The sequence below is a fragment of the Sciurus vulgaris genome, assembly GCF_902686455.1.
Source record: "Sciurus vulgaris genome assembly, chromosome: 19".
Lineage (NCBI taxonomy): Eukaryota > Metazoa > Chordata > Mammalia > Rodentia > Sciuridae > Sciurus > Sciurus vulgaris.
In genome coordinates this window covers 19901520-19913284 of record NC_136480.1, presented here as the reverse complement: position 1 = coordinate 19913284, position 11765 = coordinate 19901520, and the positions used below count along the sequence as shown (strand labels likewise).

The window sequence follows — 11765 nt, the reverse complement described above, 5'->3', positions numbered from 1 at the left end:
GACTCCTGCGCAGACTCCTTCTCTGGCAAAATGCCGTTGGCTGGCCTCCCTGCAGGCAACCCTCCTCTGCTGGTTTGCTCCACACCCAGCGGGAGGACACAACACAGTTGGCCCTTCCTATCTGCGTGCTCCGCCTCTGCAGAGTCAATCCACCCTGGATGGAAAACATTAGTTTACAACATTATGCCTGTACCGACCACGTACAACTGTATGCATAGCGTGTACCTGGTTATTAAAAGTAATGAAGAGATTATTTAAAGTTTCCTGGACATGTGCACAGATTGCGAAAGCTGTACCATTTCACAGAAGGGACTTAGCATCTGTGGATTTTGGCACCTGAGGAGGGTTCCTGGAAACCCCCCCCCCCCCAAAATACGGTTACTTTTATGTGCATTATGTCAAGAAGTCTGTTCTAAAACATTGCCCAGTATTTAAAGTATTCCCTAAGTATTTTAGTTAACTATGATGTTTGAGCCCACTTCCCAGAACTGACTGACGACTTCTAATCAATTCCATTTGATTTGAGTAAACATTGAATTCTGCTGTGCTAGATGACAGAGAATAAAAATGGGAACAAGGTAGCTACGTTGCCCTCAAGAAATGTACAGTCTAAAAGGAACTTTGGGATGCGTCACTCGTGATCCGTAAAACAAAGGGGAGTGGGGTGTCCTGAGAGAGGTATAGATCCCTTAGACTTTTTAATGAGTATTAAAATAAAGATTAAAATCCGTGTTAGTTGAATCCATATTTAACACACGGCTCTGAGCTGATTTACAGGAATTGCTGATTTCTGCGTCATAAATGTGCCCACCACGACTCCTTTGAAGTGACCAATCTGAAGTGGCAGAGCACAGGCACTGCTGGCGAGACACGGGGTGGCCCCCCCCATGATCCGGCATCTCTACTGCACACACGGAGTTTGTCTTCATGATCTCGAGAACACAGAGAGTAGTAAAGTGGTGCAAAACAGCGAAGCGCACTCTCGTCTTTGTTTTTTAATATGATTCATTGAATTCTAAGTTTACGTGGTTTGACTTTTAGTAGCGCATTTAACGACTGGCTTTGCGATGGAACAGCTGCTCCTCTGGAGCGGGCAGCGACCTGCTCACTGCTGGCCAGCAGCTGCGAGGAGCTGGACTCTGAGTCAGAAGGAAGCCCTGGAGTTCCGGGGAGCCTGAGAGCCCAGGTGGGGTTCGGCCTCTGGACCTCAGGGCGGAGGGGGGAGGAATACCCTCCAGAAAGACAATCGGCAACCAGAAGTGGAGACGCAGCACGTGGGCAGGAGTGGAAATGGTGAGCAGCCGTTCCTGTGATGGAAACCGGCCAGTCTCCACCTAACGCGGAGCCACCAGGCGAAATCCAGGCAGTGGCAGCAACAGCAATTGTGATGACAGCTGATATTGCTGAGCCATTCGCCGTGCCAGGTACAGCTCTAACCAGGTCACCGTTCGTCATCCCTTGCGCAAACCTCCCGGTTTCCTAATTGACCAGTTGCTGGGTGGCTGGTGTCTTTCCTGGGTGAGGCCGCTGCCCTCCTGGCCTCACCCAGCCTCCCACTGGCCACTGCCTCTCCCACGCCTCAGCAGGGCCGCCAGGTGTCCATAAACACGTCTCTGCACCTATGACTCACGCATGTGACTACAAAGCACAGGTGACCACACCTCTCAGGCAAGGTGGGGAAGAACACGTTCCTGTGCAGACCCCTCCTCTGTGCTGAGTGTGGACACAGCCCGCCTGATCCATGCCTCCATAGCCTGCTGATGCTCCCGGGCATCTGAGAGTTGGGGACCTATTTCTACGAGCAAGACTGTCCCTCGACTGACAGCAAGATGGGAGACGACTAGTTCTGGAGCCAAGGATTTGCTGTTCATAGAAACTGCAGATTTAAAATGTCTCTGAAAAAATTTGTTTAAAGTTAGGGTGGAATTGAACAGGTGTCAAAACAGTTGTGCTACCGTCTCCTGTGCACGAGTTCTGAGCAGTTTGAACAATAAGAGAAAGGGACCTGGTTTTGTTCTTCTACCACTTTCTCTCACATTCTTGGAAGCAATCTTGTTTCTCATAATTTCAGGTTAAAGAATAAATACAGAAGCATAAGACTATGGTCACCCAGATTCCAAGCACATGGTGGGGTCGGGGGAGGGGGGATGTGAAAGCCAAAGGAAGATGCAGGAGAGTCCAAATTCTGCAGGACTAGTCACTCAGATTTTATCCGAAGACCCATTTGGTCTGGTGACATTCACCTGTGCAGATCTTGGAAGAGGCATCTGCCTGGGGAGAAGCAATTCCAATGGCTCTCGTTGGAAATTTGTTTTCAATTCAGATGCAATGTCTGCGTGGCCGGGACGTGACACTAGCTGGGTGCTACTGAGCTCATGCCTCACCCCCTCACCAGCGCCAGCATTAACTGAGAAACCGGACAGCTACAGATGCTCCGGAGAGTAACACCAATACAACGTGTCCCTGCGTGCATTGGGAAGGGACTAACCGGGGGATGCCTTGTTTTCTTACAATTTGCAGCTTCGCTTGCTTCTCCAAAACATCCCAAAGGCGAATACTCTTTGCCTTCTCCAATAAGATACGCTGAATTACATCAACATAATTTTCATGTTCAAGATAAGCCCAGTTGTTCGCTGAGGGGCGTATGGGGACTAATCACTGCTCTGGAATAATCACCCCACCCACCCCTGCCAATAAACAAGTTGAGTGAACTCAATTTTCCCTAATTTATAGTCAGCCTGTTTAAATTATTGTTATTTGGCCAGGATCAGTTCATAGGGATTTAATTGTGCTTGTAAATCGAGTTTTTTTTCCTCCCAAATTCATCTCTTTATTCACTTCATTTCAATCCCCCATGCCTCGTTTTGCATATGCTCCAAAACATATCAATAATTTATGCCACAATGCTTTGTTTTCTCCTCTTTAACTGCACACATGTTCTGCATTGTAGGGACGGCACAGAAACTGTGTGCATAGAGAAGTCTTGCATTTTTCATGAAAATTGGTTGGGGCCACGTGGCATTTTACCGATCTTTTGAAAGAAGAACAAATCGATTTTTCAAACAGCTTTCAGAACTGAATAAAAGCAACTATCATATAAGCACTAACGAAGATAAGATTGCCGAGTTGGGTGTGTTGTGTTCAAGAACAAGTGCAGCATCTCCATGCCTTATCTCCTCCTCCCAGACACCTGCAAGGAGGGGCTCATCACCTACGCTTTGCACAGAAGGAAACCGCTCAGCAGGAAAGTCACATGCTTAGCATCACAGAGCTAGGAAGTAACAGTGAGGGACTTCAACTCCAGCCTGCAAACCTCAAAGCCCAATGGCCTTTCCATGAAATCACTTAAGTAACTTTCTCACATTTGAGCTGCACAGATTCAGATGAGTCAATTTCATTTTAACTCTGGATCTAGAACTTGAAACCCCGACTTTTTAAAAAAAAATTGTTTTCATTTTGTCTGTCCAACTTGCTCCTTTTGGGTGGCTCTTAGCTGACTACTAGATTTGGTAATGGACCCCCAGGTGCTGAGGGAATTTGCAGTGGAGAAGGGGGAGACAGAGACCCCTCCTAGGCTGCTGTCTAGTGGAGTTGTGCAGATCTTCCTGGCTGATATGAAGCTGATACAGGATGCTCATCCAGTTACTGTTTATTGACCTCCAAGTGTGTGCTGTGTCCGGTCAGTAGACTGCATTCCATGCACGAGACATGCCCCACCTCCTTTTTTGTCAATAAAGTTTTATTGGAACATAGCCGCATTCACTCATTATGTATGAGCTATGGCTGTTTGCATCCACAGTGACTTGAGTGACTGAGACCCCACAGCCTGCAAAGGGGAAAGCATTTACTATCTTTCCCTTTAGAGAAAAATCTGTTGACCCCATGCTTGATTACTATGGAAACAGACCCAACCTCTCCCCTGGTGAAGCTGAGAGTCTTGTGAGAGAAACATCAGTCCAGTGACCACCATATTAAAAACTGTGACATACACCATGAAGTTCAGAGCAGCAGAGTGAACAGGACTCCACTGGGCTTGTCACTTGTTGCTGGTTCTCAAATGTCAATCATTTGGGCCTTGTTCATTTACATTTGAATGACAAAAATTTTATTCATTCAAGTTAACGAATATGTACTGAATTCCACCCAAAGCTGGAGACATTCTCAGGCTGTGCTGAGGATACAGAGTGAACAACAGCTGGTAGCTGAGCTTCCATTTGGCAACTCTGTGGCCTTATTTCTCGGTTGGTCCGGAGTCCAGGAAATGAGCGAGAGTTCTATTTATTAGGGCCCATCAACCATCAGGCAGAGTGCACGGTTAGGTCTGGCTCCTCTGGAACTGGTCCTGCCCCTTATGATATATTCCTCTTTTACAGAGGAAACTAGTTTGACTGGGTTTCTGTTACTCACAACTCTTCAAAACTTGGAGTCCTGAGACTAAGTCAGCTATGTGAGCACATGGCTTTCCAGGCTTGATGGTGGGGAAGCCATGGAACCAGATGCTGGGAATGGCTTTGCTGTCGCCGACCACGTCTGTCCCAGTTCTGGTCTTGCCTCTTCACATCCCTATCCGTTCCTTCTGACCTCACCTTCGAGGACTTTGTGGTTGCATCCCCAGCACTCTGCCTCATTGCCTCCATCCTGGTTGACTGCTGCTGAAGTGCACCTGAACGTCCCAGCGGCCCCTGAAGCCTAACAGGTCCCAAAGAGGACATGTCAAGCTCCTGCATCCCTCTCTGCTTGCTCCTCATCTTGACTACATCCTGGCAGGCAAAAAGGACAACAGAGACAGCTGACAACCCCCAACCCATCACACCCGGGAGGGGAAACAGCTGCAGGATTAGGTGTGGACCACGTGGCGACCACATGCAGGTGAATGTGGAGGACAAGGGTCACTTTGACAGTGCGGGGGGCACTGCAGATCAGCAAAACCAGTTTGGAAATCAGGATGGAGGTTCCTCAAAAGACGAGGCATGGAACCACCATGTAACCCAGCTGGACCACTCTTCAGTATCTGTGCTAAAGAATTAAGGTCATCCTACACAGTGATAGCTGCTTTCGCATGCTTACAGCAGTACAATTCACATTCGCCAAACTAAGGAACCAGGTTAGGTGTCCATCAACAGACAAAGGGCCAAAGAAACTGGTAGAGAGACACAAGCTTTATTTAGTCATAAAGAAAAATGAAAGTATGGCATTTGCAGGAAAATGGATGGAACTAGGACCATTATATTAAGCGAAATAAGTCAAACACAGAAGATCAAGGTTAGCATTTTTCTCTTATATGTGGGAACTAGAGAAGAAAAAAGGAAAGAAATGTAGAGATCACATGAAAATCAAAGGGAAATCAGTAGAGGAAAGGGGATATACTGAGGGATAATATTGGCCAATTTTTATTTTTAAATCAGGTGCATGTATAAATATGTAACAACAAATCCCACCGTTATATACAACCATAATGTAGCTATAAAACATGTGGGAGAACAAGGAAGACTTAACACCAAAAAGACAAATAACCCAATTAACAAATGGACTAAAGAACTGAACAGACACTTCACGGAAGAAATATAATCGATCAACAAATATATGAAAAAAATGTTCAACATCTCTAGCGATTACAGAAATGCAAATCAAAACAACTCTAAGATTTCATCTCTCCAATCAGAATGGCAATTATCAAGAATACAAACAACAATAAATGCTGGCAAGGAAGTGGAGAAAAAGGTACATTCATATGTTTCTGGTGGGAATGTAAAATGGTGCAACCATTATGGAAAGCAGTATGGGGACTCCTCAGAAAACCTGGAATGGACCCACCATTTGACCCAATTATCCCACTCCTCAGTTTGTACCCAGAGAACTTAAAATCAACATACTCCAGTGACACAGCCACGTCAATGTTTATAGCAGTTCAATTCACAATAGCTAAACTGCAGAACCAACCTAGATGCCCTTCAACAGATGAATGGATAAAGAAAATGTGGTATATAGAAATACGATGGAATATTACTCAGTTTTAAAGAAGAATGAGATTTTGGCAATTGCTGGAAAATGGATGGAGTTAGAGAATGTCACGCTAAGTAAAATAAGTCAAACCCCAAAGCCAAAGGTTGAATGCTTTCTCTGATATGTGGGTGCTAATTCACAATAAGGTGAGGTGGATAGGCCAGTACAGTTACTTTAGGTAGAGGGGAGTGAAGGGAGGGGAGGGGGTATGGGGTTGGAAGAATAGTAGAGTCAAACAGGCATTATGACCTCATGTACATGTATGACTGCATGACCCATGTGATCCTGCAACATGTGCAATCAGAAAAATGAGAGATGACACTCCATTTATGTATGAGCTATCAAAATGTATGAATGCACTCTACTGTCACGTGCAACTAATTAGAACAAACAAAATAAAAAATAAGTAAATAAACACGGGGAGAAAAAGGACACCCAGGTGAATTTGCATTCTCTGTCCTTCATGCAGCTCACTATGATTTCAAGGACTGGCCCCTCCTGTCCCTCCTAACTCTGACCTCTGTCTCTCCTTCACTCTCCCTTGGTTCTCTGGTTCTCAGACCTGAGCACCTGAACCTGGTCTGTATTTCTGGGTTGTATGTCATCCCGGCTTCCTGTCCGGATGCTGGGCCTCCGACGGGTGAGACCACTCTATAGTGAACGGTCACTGAGCACTCGGTGTTTGGCGCCTGTTATCTAGTGTAGTTCTTATGTGGTCCTGTGATTTGCTATTATAATTATTGTTTTTCAGATGAGGAGGCCGGGTGCCAACAGGTCTAATTACCTTGTCCACAATGGCGTTGCCTGTGTTTGGAGTCAGGATTCCAAGCAGGTGTGTCTGGCTCCCTGCATGATTCCTCCTTCCAATGACTGGGAACTGACTTTGGTTCCACGTATCTCGCTTATACTAGGGTGGGTGCGCTCTCCTTACAACCCACCTGGGCATCTGTGCCAGGAATCAGTACAGGCCTTTCCGTAAAGGGCGGGTAGTAACTATCTTAGGCCTTTTAGGACCTACAGACTCTGACACAACTATTCCTGCCCCGTTGTGGTGTGAAGGGCCATAAACAATACATTGGCACTGTGCACAGTGATATTCCCCACAGCGATATTCCTCACAGCGTCTTATTTATGGATGTAGAAATTTGAATTTCATGTAATGTTCACATGTCACCAATTATTCTTATTCTTTTGTTTTTTTTCCAGCCATTAAACAAATGTAAACCCATTCTTAGCTCATGAACCATATGAAAACAGGCAGAGGGCCCAAGCCAGGCCCTTGGGCTATGGTGTGCCAACCCCTGTTCTATGCCACATTATTTGACTTCTGGTTTATACTTTTTCTGAAAGTCTCAGTCATTGGCTGCCATTTGTGGCAAGTTTACTCGAAGTCTACATTCTGAACATTGTTATGTGTATTAGCTTAACCTTCCCAGATGCCCCACAAGGGAGGTGTGGGGACCACATTCATTTGACAGATGAAAATGAGCCCTGTAGAGGGGAACCGCGTTACCACGGTTGTGCTGAACTAGTAAGTGCTGTCCTGTTCAGAGCCCAGACGGTCCGACCCCAGGGCTGGCGTCTCGAGATGAAGTTGGGCTTCCTCTCTGGCTCCTGTGAGATAACGTATATTCAAGGGTTTTGCAAACTAGAAAGGGCTATATAAATAGAAGTTAATTGCTATTGTAATTATTCGTGTTACATCTTCGTCCAGGTTTCTGAAGGGATTGGATTGCAATCAAATCGATGTTAATCAAAATGAAAACACTCAGGCATGCCGTGGGTTGGTATCTATTTTTCTGTCCATCTTTAGCAGTAAACACTTGCAAGCTTTGAATTTCCATCTCAGAGGAGCCACGGAGGAGCCGGCCTCTTCTGTACAATGCTCTCCGCTCCCATCGCCCCTGAACTTGGCCTGATGCCTCTGTGCTGATTTAAACCAAAATGAAGCTGCAGATAGAAGCGGCATATCAATAAGGCTTGTGATTAAGTTTTTGTAAATCTTTTCTTCACTTCCATTTCTTTCGGGTTCTTAAATTAGATAGCAGGAGAGACGTGACTTAATTATTGAGACTACTCTGGAGCCAAATGGAAAATTATACTACTACTTACTCAGATGCCAGAGTAATTAGAGCCCAATTATTTCTCTCATTTGGCACTAATGAATGAAGATCAATTAAAAAAATAATGTAACTGTGGATTGCTTTTATTGAGCAGAGAACTCTAAGCAGCTGAAATGGTTGACTCTCCCACTAATTGAAAATACTAAGGGACAGCAACCCAAAATGTGATTGTCTCCACACGACTGTAGAGCAGTTAGATTCTCCAAAATCAAGCAGATGGCCCAAGCTGTGCATTTGAGCCAGTTCCTGGGTGCAGCACATTGCTCTTTCTTCCCCTGGGAGAGTCAAACATGGCTCAAGAAATTTTTACTTCCCTGGAGATAACATGAGGTTTGCTGGTGGGATTTTATCCTGACTTCTGGGCGGGTCTTGCTTGGGGTAAGATGGAATGTCTGATTTGCTTGGCTCTTTCCTTTTTCTCCTGATCAGTATATCCATTTCATCAAATGCATTCTGAAAACAGCATCTATTTTACTGTAACAATCTGATTGAAAGCGACATCTTCTTGATTCAATTTTTAGATTCGTTCTAAGAGGGCAGGAACTTACCTGCTCCAAGATGCTTTAGAGTTCAGACTTCACCTTTCAAACATCTGGGTATACAGCTACCACGAAGACGAGGCTGTGCTTTCCAATTTTGTCATTTTATTTTATCTAGCATCTATGTTTTTGAGGTGGGTGATGCAAGAATGGCAATTCTCTGGGTTTGTCCGTAATCTGCATAAGCTTTGTTCTGCAGTAGGAAATGGATTAAGGAGGGAAGGCAAACAGGTAACAAACCCCGCCCCGCCCTGCCCCACCACACACTGACTCACTTCACAACCCGGAGACATGTCCCTCCATTATTCTATTATACCCTCAATCGACTGTTGGAAGGAACCAGAGGAGGTTCCATTCTCTACATGCAAATCCAAAATAAATAAAATAAAATGCCACCAGAGCTGCAGGGACATCAAAGCACCTTAACCAGAGTGGTTGATCCCCGCTGTGGTCCCACAGGGCCACTCCTGGGAGTAGTCCTGAGTCATGATGAAGGACAACCTCGAAACCTCCTCCTCTTAGCATTTCCCCAAGTGCAGAAGGGCTGGGTGTGGCCAACGTCTGAGTCAACTGTGGTCACAGGGGCTTGGCCAGGTGGCTGGACAGGTGTGAACTCAGAAGAATGAGCCCCCTTGTCCTGGTGCCTGTCACCGGATTTGTATGGCGCGGGTACTCTGAGGCCGAGGCCCAGGGATGGGGATTCTGAACCGAGTGGCCAGTTCTGGCTTGAGCCTTTCTGGTCCCCCTCAGGCACAATGGACAGATTTGATTTTGATTTGATTGGTGCAGTATAGCTGTCCATAATAGTGGAGTTCGTTTTGACACAGTCATACATGCATGAAACGTCACTCACTGTTTTGGTCCCCAGTCCCCCTCTCTCGTCCCTGCTCCCTCCCGCTTTCCTTCTACTATATCCATCCACCTTCTTTGCTTCTGTATATTTCTAACTGGAACCTTATCGGTAGACATAAAGGCAGAGTTCTCTGGGGTTTACTTACACATGCACAAGGGGCGAGTTTGTCACATTCAGTCTGAATTTTCCCCCTTTACCGTCTTGCCTCCCCTGCATCAACCTCCTCCTTCTCTGCTGCTCTTCCCTCTGCTTTAGGATGCCTCACATCCTCTTTGCTCTCTCCTTATTTTGCTCTAGCTTCTGCTTATCACAGAGAACATTCGACCCTCGAGTTTCTGAGTCTGCCTTATTTCACTTAGTGTGATGGTCTCTAGTTCCATCCATCAGGAAGCAGTACAGAGGTTCCTCAGAAAACTAGGGCTGGAACTACTCTAAGACCCAGCTCTCCCACGCTTTGATATTTATCCAAAAGATCTAGAATCATCGTACTATGGTGATATGGCTACATTAATGTTTATAGCAGGGCAATTCATAATTGCCAAGATGTGGAACCAGTCAGGTGCCCATCGACAGATGAAGGAATAAAGAAAACGTGGTATAGATAGATACACAATGGAGTACTAGTCAGCCATCAAGAAGACTGAAGTTATGGCCATGGCCTTCTTGTTGACTCTGTTCCTCACTGTCAGGGTTGATCACAGGAGGACTGTGTAGCTGGGCCTTCCAATGGCCAGGCACCTCAAATCATTGCACTGGATGAGGCCGCCCCGGGGTCCCAGAGCCATGTGATTAAAAAGAGGTGACACTCCTTGTTCTCATAACTGATTCTCCCTCCCTATAGTTTGCTGAAATCACCACTTTCTTTTTAACAATCCTATTATCACCTTGTAAATAGTGCTGTTACAGCTAACTGTGGTTTCTCTGTGTTTCATGTTAGAGGAGTGACTTCGAGCTGACATGGAAGGTAAAATATTCCACAGTCCGTCCACTCTCTCTCGGCATGTCTTAATGAGAAAGTTAATAAAAACGTGAAGAGCTGTTAAGAAGGCGGGGATGGGCTGTTTGGTGTGTTGGCTGCCTGCTTGTTAATGCTCCTTTGAGAAGCCTGGTGAGCACTAGGGTCAAGGCGCAGCAGAGAGAGGGAGCCAGGCGGCTTGACAAGGACAGGTTCTGACTCCTCATCCTGGGCCTTGGGCAAGGTGCTCTTCCTGAATCTGAGGGTCCTCATCACTAAAATGCGACAGGTGGGATCATCCGCAGCCTTGCCGCACCTGAGAAGCCACGAGGTCCTACCAGCTGGTGTCTTGGCTGGGTAACATCCACCCGTGATGCCCAGTATGCTGAGCTCCAATCAGTCTCTCCTAATGGGCCTGAGGCTACCCATCCTGGGAGATGACGGGGAAGGACACGTTTCCCTCAAAGCAGGGCAGACACAGAAATGGCACCCGAGCCATTAACTATTTCAGCTAATGTCTGGGAGTCCTCTGCCAGGAGTCCACGGAGGCAGGGCAGATGCTGAGGCACAGGAAGCAGGGCCGCTCTCGCGGAGCCTGTGTCCCAGCCAGGGCAGCCGACGTTGACCTCTAAATATCCATCCACTTGTGTCACTCAGCCCTAGAGGAAGAGGAAATGACAGCATTTGCCAGAAATGGACGGAGCCGGAGAATACCCTGCTAAGTGAAATAAACCCGACCCAAAATCAAAGGCCAAAAGTTTTCTCTGATATGCGGGTGCTAACTCACAATAGTGGGGGGACAGGGAAAAACAGAGGGGAGTGGAGGGAGGGGAGGGGCGTAGGGGTCGGAAGGACAGTAGGACGAGTCGGACATGATGACCCTATGTGTGTATATGACTATATGACCAGTGGGATTCTATGTCATGTACAACCAGAAGGAGAAATTATGCTCCATTTCTGTATGATGTATCAGAGTGCACGCTACTGTCGCGTGTAAGTAATTAGAATAAAATGAATAAATAAATAAATACAGAATACAATATCTGCCATGAAGAGTGGAGAGTCAAGGTCAGGTTGGGGATGAGGAATAGTCAGGTTTGTGTAATAATAGTGTGGACAGGGAACTCCTTCCTGATGGGGTAACATGTCACCCGCATGAGGAAGTGGGAAGTTGGTTTCTAGGAAGCTATAGAAGCAGGTGCAAAGGTCCTGGGGCAGGAATGAACTTCCTGAGGCAGGACAAGACCCCCGCAGGTCCTCAGCAGAGAATGTAGGTTGGGTGTGGGCGCTGG

The 11765-nt window shown here is 46.4% G+C and overlaps 1 long non-coding RNA gene across 1 annotated transcript; it reads right to left on the bottom strand.

The window, feature by feature from the left end:
- Positions 1 to 7448: 7448 nt before the first annotated feature.
- On the bottom strand, positions 7449 to 9077 carry LOC306650294. The gene is made up of 3 exons (XR_013760853.1): positions 8941 to 9077; positions 8675 to 8858; positions 7449 to 7953 (listed from the first exon to the last, which is right to left on the bottom strand). It is a non-coding gene; the product is annotated as an uncharacterized lncRNA (long non-coding RNA).
- Positions 9078 to 11765: the final 2688 nt, after the last annotated feature.